Source organism: Haliotis cracherodii, unplaced genomic scaffold (genome assembly GCF_022045235.1).
Source record: "Haliotis cracherodii isolate W230 unplaced genomic scaffold, xgHalCrac1.p SCAF_3, whole genome shotgun sequence".
Lineage (NCBI taxonomy): Eukaryota > Metazoa > Mollusca > Gastropoda > Lepetellida > Haliotidae > Haliotis > Haliotis cracherodii.
Window position 1 is genome coordinate 32,486,640 of NW_027266286.1, and position 20,852 is coordinate 32,507,491.

At 39.4% G+C, this 20,852-nt stretch overlaps 1 pseudogene; it reads left to right on the plus strand.

Annotated features, from left to right (window-relative positions):
* The first annotated feature begins 14,612 nt into the window (after positions 1-14,612).
* Positions 14,613-19,772, plus strand: LOC139475370 (nuclear apoptosis-inducing factor 1-like; annotated as a pseudogene).
* Positions 19,773-20,852: the final 1,080 nt, after the last annotated feature.

Below are 20,852 nucleotides of genomic sequence, written 5' to 3' on the forward strand. Positions count from 1 at the left end.
GCAAAGGGTGTGATCCTTTTTGATAACTTAAAAAGTCGAAAGACGATTATCGATGCCTACTAAGCTGATTTGCTTCCTCGCCTGAGAGATTCGAGCAAAGAAAAGGAAAAGGCGGGGAATGCTGACTGCTGGAGTTGTACTACTTCATGACCTCTTCTCACACTTCTCGACTTGCAAAGGCTGCTGTCCATTCCACCTGAAAGTAAATTCCCCCTGTTTCCAAAACTAAAAGAACACCTTCGTGTTAGGCTTTTCGTTTTCTTGTCTAATCTTTTTTTATAATCAAAGCGCGTGTGATGTCTTCAGACAGGCAAGTCTTCAGACGCGAAACAATCTGCCATTTGCACAGTTGTGTCTTTCAGGAGTACTAGAATATGTGAATCATCGGTTCGACTACCAGTCTCGTCTGGATTATGGTATTTCATTTGTGGAGGTCAAACTAACCTTTCAAACATCATTTCAACATGCACAATCCTGTCATCGAAAAAATGTTAAGACCGAAAATACTTCCAATAACTTAATCGTCCATACTAAAACAATTCATTTTGTATTTGTGAAATTGAGGTATGACAACTATCTAAACGTTATTGTATGTATAAACTCCGTTATTACCCAGACCCCATGAATTTCCGTATTTGAAGTAAAGCGAAAGTACAAGCATGTTGTGGTCTGTGAGTACACTCTACACAAAACTAAGCGCATTCCCTGTTCTATACTATTGACGCCCTTTGGGTCTAAACATGTTAAAGATCGAAACATCGTGATAATTGTGTTTAACAGCTAACCATGTGCAGGGTCTGAATATGTGAAAGATCTGCATCCCCTTAAAAGTTAGTGTAGGTAATCTACGAAAGGGGTGCTTTCTATATGTTTGGTTATTTTGATGATTTAATAAATATGTAGTATCTGGGGTAACTTAACAAAATTGGAGGTCTATCGAAATAATCAGATTTATTTTCATTGTCATCTTCCGTTTCCATATGATAGAATTATTATTATGCATACAGCAACGACACATTTGTATCACAACACTTAAAATCTCGGCGGAATGCAATCATGCAACGTAATTCTAGTTTTTCCTTAAATTCTAAACATGTTCAGATTGTTAGGATAATACACAATTATACTTATGTTTTTATTCGAAACATGTTTAAACATATTTAGAATTTAACATGCTTGAATTATGGGAATTGTGTTGAAGATGTGAGACGATAGATCATTCAAATGGAACACACAAAATGTGTATTCCGTTTAGGATTTAAACACATTTTTAAACAAGCTCAGGTCTAGATCTAGTTTGTGAGTGGACGTCGGCAGAATGAACGATATATCGAGAGTATTGGTTTATTATTAAAAGTCTCGTACATCGTTGTTCAGCCACATAATTATGATCTCTAATACATGTATGTTGACAACCCAATGCTTGTATTTGTCGTACAATGCCTCTGCTGATTGAACAGAGTGGCCAAGGTTATAAACTGTCAATATTATTGTTTATCCGGCATCTGTTAGTCATTTAACTTTTGCCATCCATCCAAACTAGTCTGGCTTTTTCTCAAAGGGTTTGGTATATACATTAACATTATTATTTGGATTTGCTCGAACAAATAACTGCACTTCCATACACATATAAATAGAAAATACATCTACGAAATTGCCTAATTTACAGAATCGTAACTCACATGTTGCTGTTCTTGAGTTCGAATCCAGGATTCACCCTGGTGTCTCCATATTCTACTGTAGAGCCATGTTCCCTTTGTCAATCGATGCACTTATCCATTACTTCACTCTTGCGACTTACACGCATCATCTCAGTTGATGTTCGGTGTCCATGGTGAACAACCTCCCCGGTGAACTGCCCCAAATATTATTCACGCTCAGCAGCGATTATATACGTCAACTAATTGTAACTGTTCCCATAGCCTCCTGAACTGTGGTCTGAACCCCAAAGACGACCGAAGGTTTCATAGAGGCACAGCGTATTTCTGATGTGTCATTTTTATATGGATATGTTATTTTAGTTTTATGTCTATATTCGGGGCTTTAACTGAACAATTTTTCTCTGAAGAGTTCCTAACCTTAGGAGGGCCAAAACAATCATCTTGAACCGTGAGTTCGAATCCTTTAAATTACACCAAATGGTTAAATGTTTATACCTCCGTTCGTTCGTTCGTTCGAAGGGGGCACGGGTGGCCCAGTCGTCTAAAGGGCCGCGAATCGCTGTGCAGAGTTGCGTCCCTTGGGCACGCCAGAAACCTATCATTGTGGGTTCGAATCCCGGTCCGCCCCGATTATGTTTCCAGGTTTGTCAGCACCATGCCCGTGCTCGTGGTTTTCACCGAACTGGTAAACAGCTAAGACCTGCATCACTTCTGGCTTTCCTCCCACATTAAACTGACACGCCGCGATATAACTGGAATACTGTTAAAAGCTAAATTGTTCCATAGGCATTACTTAGAAGTTGACGGATGACAAGATAGACACAATTTTTTATGGATAACAACTTCTTTAATACTGTAAAAGGCGACGTTTCGGTATAGATCCTTATACCGTTGTCAAGCAAGACTGAATGAGGGTTACTTACTTACTTACTTATATTGGAGATTTAACGTGCGCTTTCCGACTGCAAGCGTATGTCGCACACGGGCCCGGCCAGGCCATTTAATGTGTTTCCAAAAAGGGGAAAAGTGAGTTTGTGCAACCCAGGAGGGGGCTTTAGGGGTTACTTATATAGTAATTTTGAAATTTGGAGATTTGGAAAGAATGCCAAGAGTGGGTGGGGGACGAACTAAGGGAGCTGTGTGTGTTGGGTGGTTATCAAATAAGGTAGTTTTGTTTTTAATATTTTATTTGGGGTTTAAATGCGACTAATTAGTCCTGTTTTTATTAGGTATATGCCTAAGGCTTTGAATTTTTCTAATTTATTTTGTGGGTTTAGGATTGATTCTAGTGTAAGTCCGGTTTTAAGATTTAGGGTGGTCTGTAGTGTTGTTCGGTGTGTTTGGTAGTGTGTGCAGTGAATGAGTACGTGTTCTGGTGTTTCTTGTTGTTTGCGATGTGGGCAGTTTCCTGTTGTGTGTAGTTTAGCTATTTTACGGTGATTATTTAGTTTGGTGTGGCCTGTTTGTAGTTTGGTAATTATTCTGTCGATTTTTTTGGATGGGTGTAGTATTTTGGGTTTATTTAAGGGTTTTTTGAGTACTTTCCTGATTTGGCTATTTGAGTTTTGGTATATATTTTGCCATTTTTTGTTAATATTTTGTTTAGTGACACTTTTGATTTCTGATTTTGAGCTGGGTAAGTTTAAGCTTATTTCTGGGAGTTTAAGGGATAATTTTGCTGCTTTATCTGCCTTTTCATTTCCAAAGATTCCTACGTGGGCGGGGATCCAAATGAACTCTATTTGTTTACCTACCTTAGTTAAGTTGTTTGAGCTATTGAGTATTTGATTTATTAGTTTGGGGCGGTTTTTAGTGTTTTTATTTTTGAGGGCTTGTAGTCCACTGAGAGAGTCGGTTAGGATGAGGATTTTTTGGTGTTTTTTAGATTGCTGATTGTGTAGTGCTGAGGCCATGCCCATTAGTTCGGCCGTGAATATGGATTGGTTGTTTGGGAGTCGGTAAGATTGTGTGTCTTTGGTTGGTTGTGCGATGTGGACTCCGAAACCTGTGTGTTTTGAGATCGGATCTGAGGATCCGTCTGTGTATATGTGACACCAATTTGGCCAATGTTCATGTATGTATGCTAGTGTGGTGGTTTTAGCGATGTTAGGATCGGTCTGTTTATTTAGTGTATCGGCTAGTGTTGTGTCTATTTTTGGTATTTTAAGTTTTGGAGTGAAGATATTGGATGATTTATTGTTTTGTTTAAGATTATTTATTTTGTGTTCGTTTAGGTAATTGGTTATTCTTTGGGAAATTGGAGTAAGTAGTGGATGTTTCCGGGCTAGGGCTTGGTTTCTAGGGCTAATATTTTGTTTTATTAAGTTTTCGATTAGTGGGTTTGATTGGGACGCGGCCCAGAAGTTTAGGGTAAGTTGTTCCCTACGTAGTTTAAGTGGCATTTCTCCTGTTAAGGCCTGGAGTGAGGTGGAAGAGGTGCCATGTTGAGTTCGTGTGATTAGTTTTAGGGCCTGATACTGGATTGAGTCTAGTTTTTTAATGAGAGAGTTGTTTAAGGTGTCGTAAATGGCACTGCCATAGTCTAGTTTGGACCTAATTAGTGATATATAGAGTGAGAGGAGGGTGTTTTTAGAGGCCCCCCAGTTGGAGCCGGTTAGGCATCTTAACGTGTTAAGGTCTTTGCTGCATCTGGTTACAAGGTTTTTAATGTGAGCATCCCAGGTGAGATGTTCATCGAAGATTAATCCTAAGAATTTGGTTTGTTTTTGGAATTTGATTGGTTTGTTGTTTAGTTGGAGGTTTAGGGTGGCGGGTTGCATATTTTTGTGTTTAAATACTATTCCTGTGGTTTTTTCTGAGTTTAGGGAGAAGCCCCATTTGTCAGCCCATTTTTGTATTTTATTTAGAGATTTTTGTAGTAAGTTTTGGGCCATTTTAATGCTTTTAGTGCGGATCCAGAGGGCTCCATCATCCGCGAATTTTGATGTGTTTACTTTGGGGGATAGTCCCTCGAATAAATCGTTAATCATAATATTGAAGAGTGTTGGGCTTAGGATGCTGCCCTGGGGAGTGCCATTTTCTAGGGGACATTGGTCCGATAGCGTTTGGTCTATGCCCACGGTGATTTTGCGGTTTGTTAGGAAACTTTGGATGTAGTTAATTATTTGACCTTTAAGTCCTATTTTTTGTAGTTTTTGTATTAGTCCGTTATGCCAAACCATGTCGAGTGCTTTGGAGAAGTCTAGAAAGATGCCTGTAGTATATTGTTTGTTAAGTTGGCCTGTTTTAATGTCCTGCTCTAGTCGGGCGAGGTTATCTAAGGTTGAGCGTCCAGGAGTGAAACCGCTTTGGTCTGGATTTATTATGTTGTTTTGTTCTAAGTAGTGTTGTAACCTGTTTTTGGCCATTGATTCCATTACTTTGCATAAGTTAGAAGTTAGGGAGATTGGTCTGTATGAATTAGCCTGGTCAGCTGGTTTATTGGGTTTGGGGATTGGTATGACCAGGGCTTGTTTCCAAGGTGATGGGACCTGTCCGTTTAGATATATGAGGTTATAGAGTTTCAGAAGAGTTTGGAGTAGTTTGGGTGGTAGTTGTTTAATTATCTGGTATGAAGTAAGGTCTTAGCCTGGGGCTGTGCCCTTTTTCCTATTTTGTAGGACGTGGAGTAGTTCTTCCATTGTGAAATGGAGATTAATTTCTAGGTTATTATCTTTTGGCTCTTTGGTAAATTTGGTTTCTGCTTTTAGTTGTTCCTGGAATTTTTGGTTGAAGTTGCTATTGCTACTGACGGCCGAGAAGTGATTTGCTAGGTTATTAGCTTTTTCAGTGGGGTTTGTTGAATTGTTTACGTTGGGAGTTTTTTTATGACGTTTAATGCCCCTAATGGCGTGGATTTTGCGCCAAACTGTTCTGGCGTCTGTATGATGGTTAATTTCTTCGCAAAATTTTTTCCAGTCTCTTGTTTTAGCTGTTTTAACTAAGCTTTGTACTTTGTGATTTAGTTCATGTGCTATCTTAAGGTGTTTGAAGTCACGTTTGGCTTTATTGAATGCGGATTTGCGTTTACGCCTCGTTTGTTCTATCTCCTCGTTCCACCAAGGAACCGAGGGTTTGCCTATGCTGGTTGTTTTGAAAGGAATGGAGTTTTTAGCTGCGTTTATTATATAGTCAGTGAGGTTTTTACAGTAAATTTCGGGGTCGTTACTTTCTAGGTCAGCTAGGTTAGCCTGGTTGCAAATGTCCTGAAATTTGTCCCAGTCGGCTTTGTTGTAGTGGAATTTAGGTTCCTGGTTTGGGGCTGGTGATGGGATGTTTACGTCTCCTATAGTTATATTTATGGGGAAGTGGTCACTACCTAGTGGTACCCCGTGTACTTCCCATTGAATACTTTGGGCTAAATCTGGGGTGCATATGGTTAAGTCGATAGCCGACATTTTGTGGTGTATTTTGTCGTATCTAGTAGGTTGGTTGTTATTTAGTAGTATTAGGTCATTTTGTTCTATCCATTCTGAGATGAGTTTTCCGTGTTTATCTATTTTATCTTCTATACCCCAGGTAGGGTGGTGGGCATTAAAGTCTCCTAGGAAGATTGTAGATTTATTGCCTATTTGGAGGAGGGTGTTTAAATCCTCAGGTTTGACCTGTTTTTCTACCCAGTGGTATATATTTATGATATTAATTTTTTGGTTGTTATTTGTTATTTGGATACCGTTTGCTTCTAGGTTCGGTGTGTTTATTTTTAGTTCTTTGTAGCTTAAATCTTCCCTGACGTATATGATTAGGCCGCCTCCGGCTCTACCTGGGTTTGTTTTGGCTCGGTCAGTTCTTATTGAGTTATAGTTTGGTAGGGTGAATTTAGATCTGGTAGAGAATTTAGTTTCCTGTATACAGACTATGTGTGGACCTTTGTCTCGTTTGAATTTGGCTTTTAATTCCTGGCCGTGGGAGGCTAATCCGTTGGCGTTCCACTGAAATATATTTAGTCCTTCCATTTTGGGGGATGAGAGGTTATTAGTTTGTTTTGAGTTTTAGGTTTTGTTTAATTGGTAGCTTCCCTAAGTTGAGAGAGAAATAACTCAAAGGAGAGAGTTGTGAGTTTTAGTTTTTGTGCTACTGAGTGAAAAGCTTTAATACTAGCATTTGGTGAGTTTTGCTTATGCATGTAGGTTGCTTATGAATGAGGGACATAGTGCAGAATATATATAGCAAGTGGATGATAACAATAGAGGATTAACAGTAACAACAAGGGCATACATAGGTGGGATAACATAGGTAGGTGTGACAACAAAGGGATTATGCTATCACAACACGATGGACAGAAAACACATAAACAAACGCCCACCTAAACAAACTCAAACACTTCAAATTAAAACACAAGCCCTCCAATTAATCTCTTAAAGCTTTAAACAACTCACAAACCCAAAACAACCAAAACACCGCAAACACTACTCACCCCTTCCAAAACACTCCATCCACAACCCCTCACCTCAAACACCAAAACTCACACACACATCCTATACACCCAATCCCAGCATGACAGACCAAAGACAAATCGAGATATGCGAAATCTCTGGCATTACATCCCCTACACCTGCGGAGGCGCACAGCACCTCCGACAGGGCAACACCCTCACTCATTCCCGCAGGCTACGGCGATGAAGACCCTCAAGCCTCCTACATGGAAACTCAACCCAGCACCCCACCTCCCCAAGCATGCAACTCAAAAAAACGCAAACTAGACGCATCGGCATCACCTACCTCACACACCCTCTCACCCGCAGCCCTCATCACCACATGGGCCCTCTACTTTTTTTCGGCCACCCCCTCAGTACAACTAGCTCCAACACTGACCATAAATAAAATAGGCATGTGGCTAAGGCAACAAAAAATCAATTACCTAAACATCAAACGTAGTTTCAAAGGATATCAGATAATCTTCCCAAATCAAGAATCCTACATAGCAGCAACTAAAATTAAACAAATATTCCAATTCACCGTAAATAGCTCTAAACCTAACTGGCAAATATACACTAGGGGAGTTATTCGAGTGCACCCAAGGGAAACCGATGAGGACCTCGACATATACGCCAAAGAAGCTAACACTATCCAAACCCAACCACAAATAACTAGCCTCCGCAGGATTAAATCAAACAGAAACGGGAAAACCACCCCCACACCTATTGTAATAATAAACTTCAAAAAAACAGCTAAACACCCTGAAGCCCCCAAACATATCACTTTCGGCGCTAACCATAACTTAGAGGTCAAACCATACATCAAGCAAGTAAAGCAATGTTCTAATTGCCTACAATATAATCACACCGCTAACCAATGTACTTTCAAAAAAACTAAATGCAAAAACTGTGCTCAAACGGACTGCCCAGGCATATGCACACCCTGGTGCATCCACTGCAAATCCATAAAACACTCATCACTCTCGAACCAATGCCCCCACAGACTATCACTCACCCAACAGGCCAACAGACATATAGACATAAACACGGCCAAAATCCAAACCAAAAAACCCACACCGCAAGCATACAAACCACTACTACCAACACCACCCCCAAACAACAACACTCACGCACGCAAAACAGTATACCCAGTCTCCGTATGGGACCAAAATCAGCGAGACGCATACATCGCAAATGAAACAAACACCCCACACATCCCACAAACTCACACTCTCACCCTCCCCGCCTCTCACCCTACAATTACCACATCTACACCCGCAAGCAAAACCCAACGCACAACGACCACCACACAACCAGCACCAACACAAGCCATCACAGCCACAAGGGCAACAACACTCCCAAACCTACAGGCAACCCCCGAACACCAAGTCAACAGGGAAACTACAGAAACCACTCAGACTCTCGCACCCAAACCCAGCATGCAACCCACCACCGAACAGATTGACCAAACTAAAGACAACTTAACCGAAGAGGACGAGTACACATCCTCAGAGGAAATAAACGATCTTACCTTGTCAGCCCCAAAAACCAAAAGCTATAGAAAAAAACTCACCCAAAACGTAGCAAGCAAAAATCTAAACAACTTAGTCCTCCTACTAGCTTACGTGTTAAAGCAGTCTAATCCAGAAGCCAGCTCCAAAGCCTTCTTTGGCGTAGCACATAAACTAAAACTCGTCACCACCTCTTTCGACCGTTTCAGCAGCAACCTTAATAACCTACTAAAGTAAATACCTAAACCAAGCCTAAACCAAACATAAATCCACCCAGTTTCCCAATGGAAGGCCTAAACATTTTTCAATGGAATGCCAATGGCCTCGCCGGCCATGGTTCTGAACTCAAAGCTAAATTCAAAATAGATAAAGGTCCCCATGTAGCTTGTATTCAAGAAACCAAATTCTCACATAAAACTAAATTCAACCTACCAAATTATAACGCAGTGAGAACCGACAGGTCCAAAACCATGCCAGGCAGAACAGGGGGAGGTCTAATCATCTACGTTAGAGAGGATATTAACTACGAGGAAGTTAAAGTAAACACTCCTAATCTAGAAGCTAATGGAATCCAAGTCACCATCAATAACCAAAAAATAAAAATCATTAACATCTATCACTCAACACTAAAACCAATTAAAGATACAGACCTAGATATCCTTTACCAATTAGGAAATAAATCAACCATCTTCCTAGGAGACTTCAATGCCCATCATCCTACCTGGGGCATTGCAGATAAACTAGACAACCATGGACAACTGATATCAGAGTGGATAGAAAAAAATGACCTAATACTATTAAACAATAACCAACCAACTAGATATGACAAAACCCACCACACCATGTCGGCTATCGACTTAAAAATATGTACGCCAGACTTAGCACAAAGTCTGATGTGGGACGTCCACCCAGTACCTCTAGGCAGCGACCACTTTCCCATAAATATAACCCTAGGAAATATAAAAATACCAAATCAAACCCCTAAACAGGAACCTAAATTTCAGTACAAAAACGCCAACTGGGACCAATTCCAAGAATTATGCAACGAAGCTAATCTAAACGATTTAGAAACAACAGACCCCGAAACATTCTGTCAAAACCTAACTAACTTCATAATCAACGCAGCCAAATCCGCAATCCCCTTCAAATCATCCAACCCAGGAAAACCCACTGTCCCTTGGTGGAATGAGGAAATAGAGCTAACTAGACTAAAACGCAAATCAGCTTTCAACAGAGCTAAACGAGACCCCTCTCATCTCAAAACAGCTCATGAACTTAACCACCAAGTGCAATACCTAGTTAAAACTGCTAAAACCAAAAACTGGAAAAAATTCTGTGAGGAGCTAAACCACCACACCGACGCTAGGAAGGTGTGGCGCAAAATTCACGCCATCCGAGGCATCAAACGGCACAAAAAAAGCCCTAATATAAACAACTCAACCAACCCCACCCAAAAGGCCAACAACCTAGCCAAACACTTCTCTAAAGTTAGCAGCAACAGTAACTTCAGTAAGAAATTCCAAGATAAACTAAATAAAGAAACCAAATTCTCCAAAGAAAACAGACAAGACAACCTAGAAATAAATCAACCTTACACCATAGAAGAACTAAATCACGTACTAAACAATAGAAAAAAAGGAACAGCCCCTGGCCTAGACCTCACCTCTTACCAAATAATCAAACACTTACCTACCAAACTACTCCAAACTTTACTTAAACTATACAACCTAGTCTACCTAAACGGACAGGTCCCATCCTTATGGAAGGAAGCTCTAGTAATCCCAATACCTAAACCAAATAAACCAGCAGATCAGGCAAACTCCTATAGGCCCATCTCCCTAACCTCAAATCTCTGCAAAATGATGGAACTTATGACTAAAAATAGGCTACAGCACTACCTAGACCAAAACAACATCATAAATCCTGACCAAAGCGGCTTCACTCCTGGCCGATCAACTCTCGATAACCTTGCCCGACTAGAACAGGATATAAAAACAGGACAGCTAAACAAGCAATACACCATAGGCATATTCCTCGACTTCTCTAAAGCTTTCGATATGGTATCGCACCACGGGCTAATACAAAAACTAAAAAAAATAGGACTAAAAGGTCAAATAATAAACTTCATCCAAGATTTCCTAAACAATCGCAAAATTACCGTGGGTATAGACCATACACTATCGGACCAGTGTCCCCTAGAAAATGGCACTCCCCAGGGCAGCATCCTCAGCCCAACCCTCTTCAATATAATGATAAATGATCTATTTGAGGGCTTATCCCCTAAACTAAACACTTCAAAATTTGCGGATGATGGAGCCCTATGGATCCGCACTAAAAGCATTAAAATGGCAGAAAACTTAATCAAAAAATCTCTAAATAAAATACAACAATGGGCAGACAAATGGGGCTTCTCCCTTAACTCAGATAAAACAACAGGAGTAGTATTCAAACATAAAAACATGAAACCTGCCTACCCAATCCTCCAGCTAAACAACCAAACAATCAAATTCCAAAAACAAACAAAATTCTTAGGACTTATTTTCGATCAACACCTCACCTGGGAGGCTCACGTCCAAAACCTAAAAACTAGATGCAGCAAAGACCTTAACACATTAAGATGTCTCACCGGCTCTAACTGGGGAGCCTCCAAAGATACCCTCCTCTCACTATATACAACACTAATTAGATCAAAACTAGACTACGGCTGTGCCATATACAATACCCTAAACAACTCTCTTTCTAAAAAACTTGACTCAATACAATATCAGGCTCTCAAACTAATTACACGCACCCAACATGGCACCTCCTACACCTCACTTCAGGCCCTTACAGGAGAAATGCCACTAAATCTACGCAGGGAACATCTAAGCCTTAATTTCTGGGCCGCGTCCCAAACAAACCCTCTCATCCAAAACCTAATTAACCAAAACATTAGCCCAAGAAACCAAGCTCTAGCTCGCAAACACCCCTTAATCACCCCAATATCCCAAAGAATAACTAACTACCTCAATGAACACCAAACTCAAAATCTTAAACAAAACTGCAAAAAATCAAATATCTTCACCCCTAAACTGAAAATACCCCAAATAGACACAACGCTAGCTAACCAAATAAATAAACAAACCGACCCAAACATAGCTAAAACCACCACACTTGCATACATACACGAAAATTGGCCAAATTGGTGTCACATATACACTGACGGATCTTCAGACCCGATCTCCAACCACACAGGCTTCGGAGTCCATACCACACAACCAGTTATATCCACACAATCTTACCGACTCCCTAACAACCAATCTATATTCACGGCCGAACTTATGGGCATGGCCTCAGCCCTGCATAACCAACAATCTAAAAACAACAAAAAAATCCTAATTCTCACTGACTCCCTTAGTGGACTACAATCCCTCCAAAACAAAAATACCAAAAAACGACCTAAATTAATAAACCAAATACTTAAAAGCTCCAACGACCTAACAAAAGCAGGCAAACAAATAACCTTCTTGTGGATCCCCGCCCACGTAGGAATTTACGGCAACGAAAGCGCCGATAAAGCAGCTAAATTATCTCTCAAAATACCAGAAATAAGCCTAAACCTACCCATCTCAAAATCAGAAATTAAAAGTGTAAACAAACAAAAAATAACCAAAAAATGGCATAATCAATATCAAAACTCAAATAGCCAAATCAAAAAAGTGCTCAGAAAACCACTAGCCAAACCTAAAATCCTACACCCCTCTAAAAAAATCGACAGATTAATTACAAAACTCCAAACAGGACACACTAACCTAAATAACCACCTAAAACAACTTAAAAGACACACCACAGGCATTCACTCATTCACTGCACCCACTATCAAACACACAGAACCACACTACAAACCACCCTCAATCTAAATAAGGTTCCTACTCTAGATGAAATACTAAACCCTCAAAATAAACTAGAAAACTTCAAGGCCCTAGGCGTATTCCTAATCAAAACAGATCTAATTAAGCGCATCTAAAAATTAATTAATCTACTAATCCAAAATCCAATAAACATACAAACACCCACCTCACCCGGCTCCCTTAGTTCCCTCCTCCACCCACCTCGGCATTTATTCCAAATTTAAAAATTTCAAAAAATCAATATAAGCAACCCCTAAAAGCCCCCCCTTGGGTTGCACACACCACTTTCACCCTTCTCGGAATACACTAAACGGTCCGGCCAGGCCCGTGTGCGAAATTCGCTGTAGTCGGAAAGCGCACGTTAAATCTTCTATATCAGTCAGTCCCTCATTCAGTCTTGCTTGACAACGGTATAAGGATCTATACCGAAACGTCGCCTTTTACAGTATTAAAGAAGTTGTTATCCATAAAAAATTGTGTCTATACTGTTAAAAGCGGCGTTAAACCCCACACACTCACTCACTCAATCACTCGTTCGTTCGGGTAAGGGTCTTGAGTATGAACATTCACACGTCAAGCCGCAAGCTGCAGATTGGGTGTTTGTTTTATACATTGGTTCGAGTCTCCTTGTCCCAGGTTTGACCTATCTTCAAAGAAGCGGGCAACTGGATTACAATGTCAAAACCTTCTGAAACATTATTTTACTTGACATTTGATGGTGTATTTAAATGCATTAAAACTGCTTAAAGCATGGGAGTGGAGTGTATTTGGTGAGCAAATAACGAATTACAATCTTCTGTTGATTTAAAACATCGATCGTCATGGTCGTTTTCTGTACTGCAAACGCGACTTCATGACATGCACATCCTGTGTGTCCATGGAACTATTTATGCTTTGCACTGACGGAACTTTATAATACATCGATCACCCGGTTTATTACGTAGTCGACACTGAGAGAAATGTCACGCCAGGACAAGATGACACAACACAAAGAAAAGCTGTTCAATTAATAGGCACTAGTCCATGCGTGCAGCAGAATGCCATATCACCCATCGGGTCACAACGGTGACTTTTTATCGGATGTAACAATATAGATCACTGGTGGCATTCGCAATCCTGCGAATTTTTCCCATGCCCTATTGACTGAACAGTGACAGACGTTTCTGTGTTCTCAGTCGATTCGTATCAAAATAGGTAACAGGGGAAAATATGTTTTCCAGGTTATTTTTCATTCCCCTTGTTTTATTCAATCCATGCATGATACGTTACAATAACAAGACTGTCGTTGCGTTCATTGTAATTCCTGCATTCTGATTAGCTGATTTGTGACGCCCACCGAGGCGTACTACTTTTATTACTACGGAATGTCGGGGAATCCCAATATCACAGTCAATTGAATTCCCTTTCTGCTCACGTGTATCACTATGCACAGGACATTTAGTGTAATTCATGCATATTCATTGTCCAAACTACCCTTTGAGACTGAAGGTCGGGACGGAACGAAACAGCAAACGTGAGGGCTCGCTCGCCTATTTTTGTCAAATCTGTATTTTCTTTGGCTTTCATTTCTAACACGCATTTTTTCAACTATGTCTTCGAATTCTCGGGGAACTAATGTCTGAATCTTACGGTAACTGAGCGTGTAATTTGAAACAGCCGCCTTCTCCCGGACATATTTATTCCGGCTCGTTGCAGTCTGACTGTTGCAGTTCTTCTTGCATCTTGCCATGATTGACAGGTCCTATTAACTTTGTTTTGACCCAACCCACCCCCCACCACCCTCTCCGTTGATAAGCTACTGACTTGTGGGCGTGTCAACTGTTGTGCAGTAAATTAAACAATCAGCTGATTCTTGTCAGGCTATAATATATAATATGTATTTCTACACCTGGGTACCGTTTCACAAAGCAGTCGTAAATTTACACGCTCGTAGATTTTACGCCATATTTGCGCAATGTTTACGCCATAGTCTAAGACTGTTTCACAAAGCTACACTAAAACTGGCGTAACCTCGGCCAACTTACACGCACGTAAAAAATACGATTGGAACTCTTTCCCTTTGTGAGGTAGGAAAATCCGCACTAGAGTTGTCTACCGTGGCAGGTGCTCTGAGCAGACGACGAAGCGCAGTAAAATGGAGGACATTTGCGACAAGAAATCGAGAAAGAGAAACTTTTCGGCCACAGAAAGAAGAAGTTGGCAGCAATTCGATGTGTTGTTTTCATCGTTTTCTTCTTGCATCACCAACAATCGGAAGAAGAAGATATGGGATGACATCCTGACAAAGTGAGTGCGTTTCTCCGGCTTGGAACCCGCCTCGTCATTTGAAGAATGTGTTTTATTTGGAAGTGATAGACCTATGTCATTTAGAGTTATCGCGCTTGTTGTTATGTGGCAGTAAACGAATAGCGATAAAAGGTGACTGTAGATCTACTTGAACTTGCAAGAGGCCTATATTTCTTTGATAGTGCGATATTGGAAAAGGTGGGAATTATTGTTATTGCTAGGGATACAGATCTGAAATATTGTGCATAAGTTCATATACATGTATGCACACATATAACAGGTCGCGGAAGTATCACTATTCTCACATTATGAAACAAGTTGCATATAGACTAAACGTAAATTTCCTAAATGTCCGGCTCAGTGATTAGGAACAAAAAACACCAGAATCACATATTTTTCAGCATCTGCATATTTAATGGTAGACAACAACAAGGCAATTGTCAAACATGGGTGACATCGAGCAAAACATATTTTATAATTTTGAAATATTTTTTGTTTACAGGATCAACGCCAATAACACGGAGGTAATATATATATATAAGGACTGTGCCTCAGCTGAAAAAGAAATGGCAGGACCTCAGGGCTGCAGCCAAGAAGAAGGAGGTGACAAGGAGGGAGGAGAGTGTGAGAACTGGTGGAGGTTGCCCTCCTACACAAGTCACTACTGTTGAACAGAAGGTATGAAACACAACAGGAAGAATATGTCAGATCATATGTAATAGTCTAATTGCCTAAATGCATGACATCTGGATTATGCATGAACATATGGATTGGGCCAGAAATTGTGATATGATACCTAGACAAACAAATGTTACCTCTCTTAGTTATTTGTGTTATATATAATAATATAACAGACTTATAAAAAGCTTAAATTGACTTTATTTCTACTGGCAAAGGGGAAATATGTATGCAAAATACTGATACCATTTAGTTATTTACTTGTTTCATATTTCATGAAGTAACTGTGTTCTTCATTTCTTTAATTATAGATTGTGAGTTTGATCTCTCCTTGCCAGATTGAAGGAATTGCTGGAGGATTTGATTTGGGAGGTAAATATTTCCACACCATTCCTCTTTACAGTGCTCATTTAAGAATAGTGACTGTGGTTCACAAACCATATAAATGTTTTTTTTCATTATCTTCATGGCATAGTCAACTCATTTATATGCTCCCAGATAAGCAAATTGACATAAGTCATCATTCATGTGTTGAACCATTTATATTTCAAGTTGATGGGTCTTTTCTGGAGGCTGATCCTGATATGAGCACAGCAGAAATGGCTACATCTTCATTAACCGGTGACTTTAATGGTAGGCATTAATTAAAAATAATACACAAATATAATTTTTTGGAATGTCTGTGACCTTATGTATTGAATAAGTTGAGATAAAGCATAATAATAACTATTGCAAACATAAAAAAGTCATTATTAGACCAGTTGAAGTTTTAGTTATTTGGTCCTATCAAAACAGATACTCAACTCAGATATTCATAGTAACATTGATTTCCTGAAAGATATATATAGATCAAACAAATTTCAAACAAACCCATTTGTTTGATGATATGCTAAATACTGACATGGACAGGTAATAAAACTTGTGTTATAAGGATAACACTATATCCAGACAGGTCATCAACATATTATCAATATTTTACTAAGTGCAGTTTTGTCAGATTTGTTTATCACACATTGTAAAATTCAACTGTATTTACCAAATGTAAGTGAAGTTCAGGTATATATGTTGTAGTTTTATTTACCCAGAGTCTCCAAGTAGCCATCCATCAATATTCTTTTTTTCAAAGTACTGACCAAGGGCAGAGTTATTCCATATGTAACTGTCATAAACAGAGCCAGGCCACTTGAAGACACAGTTTGTAAATCTGAGAGAAAAATATAACAATTTGTATCCATATAAATCCAACAGAAATCCAGTATTTAAAATGCACATGCATAATTTTATAAAGCTCATTTACGTATTTAGTTATTTAATGTATATATAGAGAGATCTACATCTGCCTACAAATAAACACTATTAATTCACATTTTAATTATGGAACAGTTATACTGCACGGAAACAATGGAAATTTGAAAACATTATCACAATGGATTCATTTTTACTGGTATGCATCATGACTTATCTCGCCCAAAACGTCACCTAGGGGGCACAGCATGCGTCAATGTCAAGGACATCTATTTCCTGTTGTAATGTTTGCATTTTGTCGTGCCTTGTTCAAGAGGAATAGGAATAATTGATTCATTAAAAGACATATCTACCGTGTGTGTATGTATCTCACCTCATGTTGGCATCACATACTGCCTGTATGTTCAGTGCATGGTAACCCTTCCGACAAACGTAGGCTACTTCGTCACGTTTCGGCGCCATTATGGGTACGAGTGTGCAGTCAGTTGCACCGAGTACTTTAGGGAATCCAGCTATGTCGAAGAATGATTCTTTGGTACTCTTCTGAGTGGAAGGCATTGTGGGAAATACAAAATCATCCATGGTTGCACATAATGCGTCTGTTGTTGCGTGGATTGCTCTGCAGACGGAGGATTTATTCACACCGTGGATAGCGGCAATCTCACTGTAAAACCCACCCTTGGAGAAGTATCTCAGAGCAATTAAAACATTAAGGTAAGGTGGTACGCTGGATTTGATGTTCAGGTCTGTCACTCACTTTACCAATGATAGAAAATATCATGTGTCGTGATAGACGGTACCTCTCGATGATGTCATGATCATCCAAATCGTCGAGGGGGTTCGACCTGTCGCGGAAAACACGTTCTCGCTTACATACTTTTTTGGCAATCTCGTCCGTGTTTGGATTGATCGCCATCTTTATCGCTTGCGTATAAATATTTACACCACCCCAAGACCACACGTAGAGTTTACGCCAATTATACACGGACCTAATATCACACTAGATTTGTGAAACGCCCCTAGTTCAGTATTTCCGAGTTACGCCAGTTTTACACGCACGTAAGACTTACGACTGCTTTGTGAAACGGTACCCTGGAATGTTTATCAATCTCGTCACTTTTGTATTGATATGTGCAGCTGTTTTTTGTAAACCTATTGTAGATAACACATGTTTTCGTTGTCGAATTTAATTATTATAAGGATTGACTAAAAGCTGATGTGCGGATTCATACAGTTTGCACATCGGCTTTTCGATTCATACCTCAATGAACCGAAAGAAATACACAGTCAATCCTTAAGTGAATGTATACCACTCAGAGTTGCACTAAATTGGGTCTGGAGGTGAAGTGGGGAATGTTGTTGATGTCATCGATATTGATCAGAAAAGAATTCTCTCAGAACATATGTCCTGGAAAGATTACATCAAATTTCAAAACACAGTACGTTTATCTCCAATCTACCATGACGGCAAGAGCGCTTTAAAAACAGCACTCTCTTGTACCGCGTAATTGCACATGCATAGAAAGGCCCGCAGTCTTTGAATATTCCGAAAATGTAACAATTAAACTAAAGTTCAAGATATGAATACTCTTAGTCTTGATTAGTTCACAGTAACGATTAAAAACTACATATTGTTGCACAAAGAAGTTTCCAAATAACCCTCCAAATATATGTTTTAATTTCGTCGCAACCTTTTGCATATGTGCACTGTTTGGTTCTCTTGTATTAATGGTAATGTTAAAGAACGATTCATATTTCCAATCTAATAAGCCCTACCGAGAACGATGTGGTATAATTGAAGCCATCCTATATTATCCGAGAGTAACAGATGTGCAGTCATGTGTCATATGTGTCTATAGGACCTAGCAAATGTACCAGTCGGGTCTTGTAGAAGAAGAAGAAGAAGAAGTATTATAGAATCACATGAAGTCATACTGTACTTACATGGAATTGATGTTTGAAAAGTTGTTTATAAAATACATGATGAACAGGGCCGTTAAATGTAATAAATACATATACCTTCACTGTAAATGGACTGCATTACGAATTTTTTCTTGAGTTGGGTATTTACAGAAATACTAGTATTAAGGTAATATGTAACAATTCTTAAGTACCAAAGACTGGGACATTCGGAGAGAAAATATAATTTCTTTCGTTTGAACAGAGTGAATTAGAATGAAAAGGATTTCTCTTGAAGGTAAATTCAATGTAGAGGGCGCTACCGGGAAGGGTATACATAGGAATTGAAAAATAGTTCACTTTCTCTGTGGTGTCACCGTTACAGTGCGGTCTGTATATTTTAGTTGATTAACTTTGCTACTTGTTTCTAGCACAATTTTATTATGGAACCATCGGAAGGCATTAACAAGATATTTGATAATATTCTTTAACAGCTATCCAAGGCGCGGGAAGAAATTGACAGATGTGTTTATGCTAAACTTGTAGATTCACAATATAACGTGGCTCGAACAGCGGCAGAGACATAGAAACTCAAAATTGAAAAAAATTCGTATGGTTAGGGGAAGAGCACCGTCTTCAATTTCAATTTACAGACCCTTGAACAATTGTTGGATATGGAATTTGCTGTTTTCTTCTCAAAATTGTTTTTTTTGCAAAATCTACTTTGTGCTGAGATCTCACGTAGGAATAAGCTGATTGGGGGACGGTCCGCCAAATTGGAAACAAAGTTAAGAAACAACGATGATCGGCCAATTTCTAGAGCGGAAACCAGGGAAACTGGAAGAAAAGACTTAAAAATCGTCAAGATATGCCCCAAGAGCGTTTGTTGCACATGCTACAGTTAGGGGCGGGTCGACTATCCATCCAGACAATCTCAAGGACGTCTTTTTAGTGGTCTCTGGGGTCTCACGTGTTGCACAATATGCGCAAATACAGGGCAAAGGGCATTTTTGTTGTACCTCAGTGGCATTTGGCAATTTTCTGGCGATTGCTGGGCAAACAAAGAAGTTTATGTTCCCAGTCGAATTTGCGGAGGTCTCTTTGGTGAATCAGGGAATTTTAAATGTTAGCTTTGAAAATCGATTTCAGTGTTTAAAATGTGTTTTTGTCTGTTTCAGATATGTGAGACTTCATGTATGTGACAGGATATTGTATATATAGTTTTTAGGAATATAGTTTTAGCTTTTCCATTTCCAGTAGTTAATTAGTTGTAGTACAAAATGTATATGCTTGGGTTAAGAGTCCAAGCGGTTGGTACATTTTATTGAAGGGTGGACAGGTTAGTCTATTCCTGTCCCTTTGTCACAAACTCTCTAGCTTGTCAATACAATAGCTTTCAGCGTCCTAGCTGATTAACATTATCTAACTACAGCTTTCTTCCCTAACATTTGCACACTTTTTATTCACTCTGCTTATAACTCTAGATCTGCACAGACAGGACATGGACTACATATAGTTCAGGAATGCCATAATCCTATATGATGTGGGTTTATAGACACAGCCCGGTGTCACCCACAGGTGTGATTGATTGAGGAAGTGATTCATAATGGAATAAATGTTACCTTAACAAGCACAACCGCAGTTGTCATTTTTCGTAATGAACCACCCCTGCAACATTAATATCATGATGAAATATGTACTCTCCCAGACAGATTAAACCGGAAATGCAGGGTTTGAGTATATTACTAGTATTAAATGAAACTAGATCAGCCACTTCTTAGTCCTGCACCATGACTGTGGAGTATATTTATTGTATGAAAAAACCCAAACCATCTCGATATGTATATAAAAGCAAGTCTAGCCAGCTCTTAAAGCATTTGCTTAATTTTAAAGGCGAGAAGGGTATTGTGTAATACAAGATTAAATTGACTAAATGTTAGTCTAGTCACTACTGTAAGATTATACAACTTAGAATTCAAGAGATTTTCTGTGTGGGTAGATTCCCATAGTTTACCGACTTTATCACCAGTTGCCCCAATACACCTTATTTCTTATCTTTGATAAAAAAGTTGTGAAAGTAGCTCTCCTGTCAATACAACTTTTAAACAGCATACGATATGGTCATGTTTTTGTTGGGTAATTGTCCAACTGAAAATGCAAAAATGTATCTGGTCAGTGTAGATTAGCTAAACCATTAATCGAAAAGGAACCGATAACAATACCGCAACTAGAGGTGAACAATGTTTAAAGGACAGCAGAGTGGCTG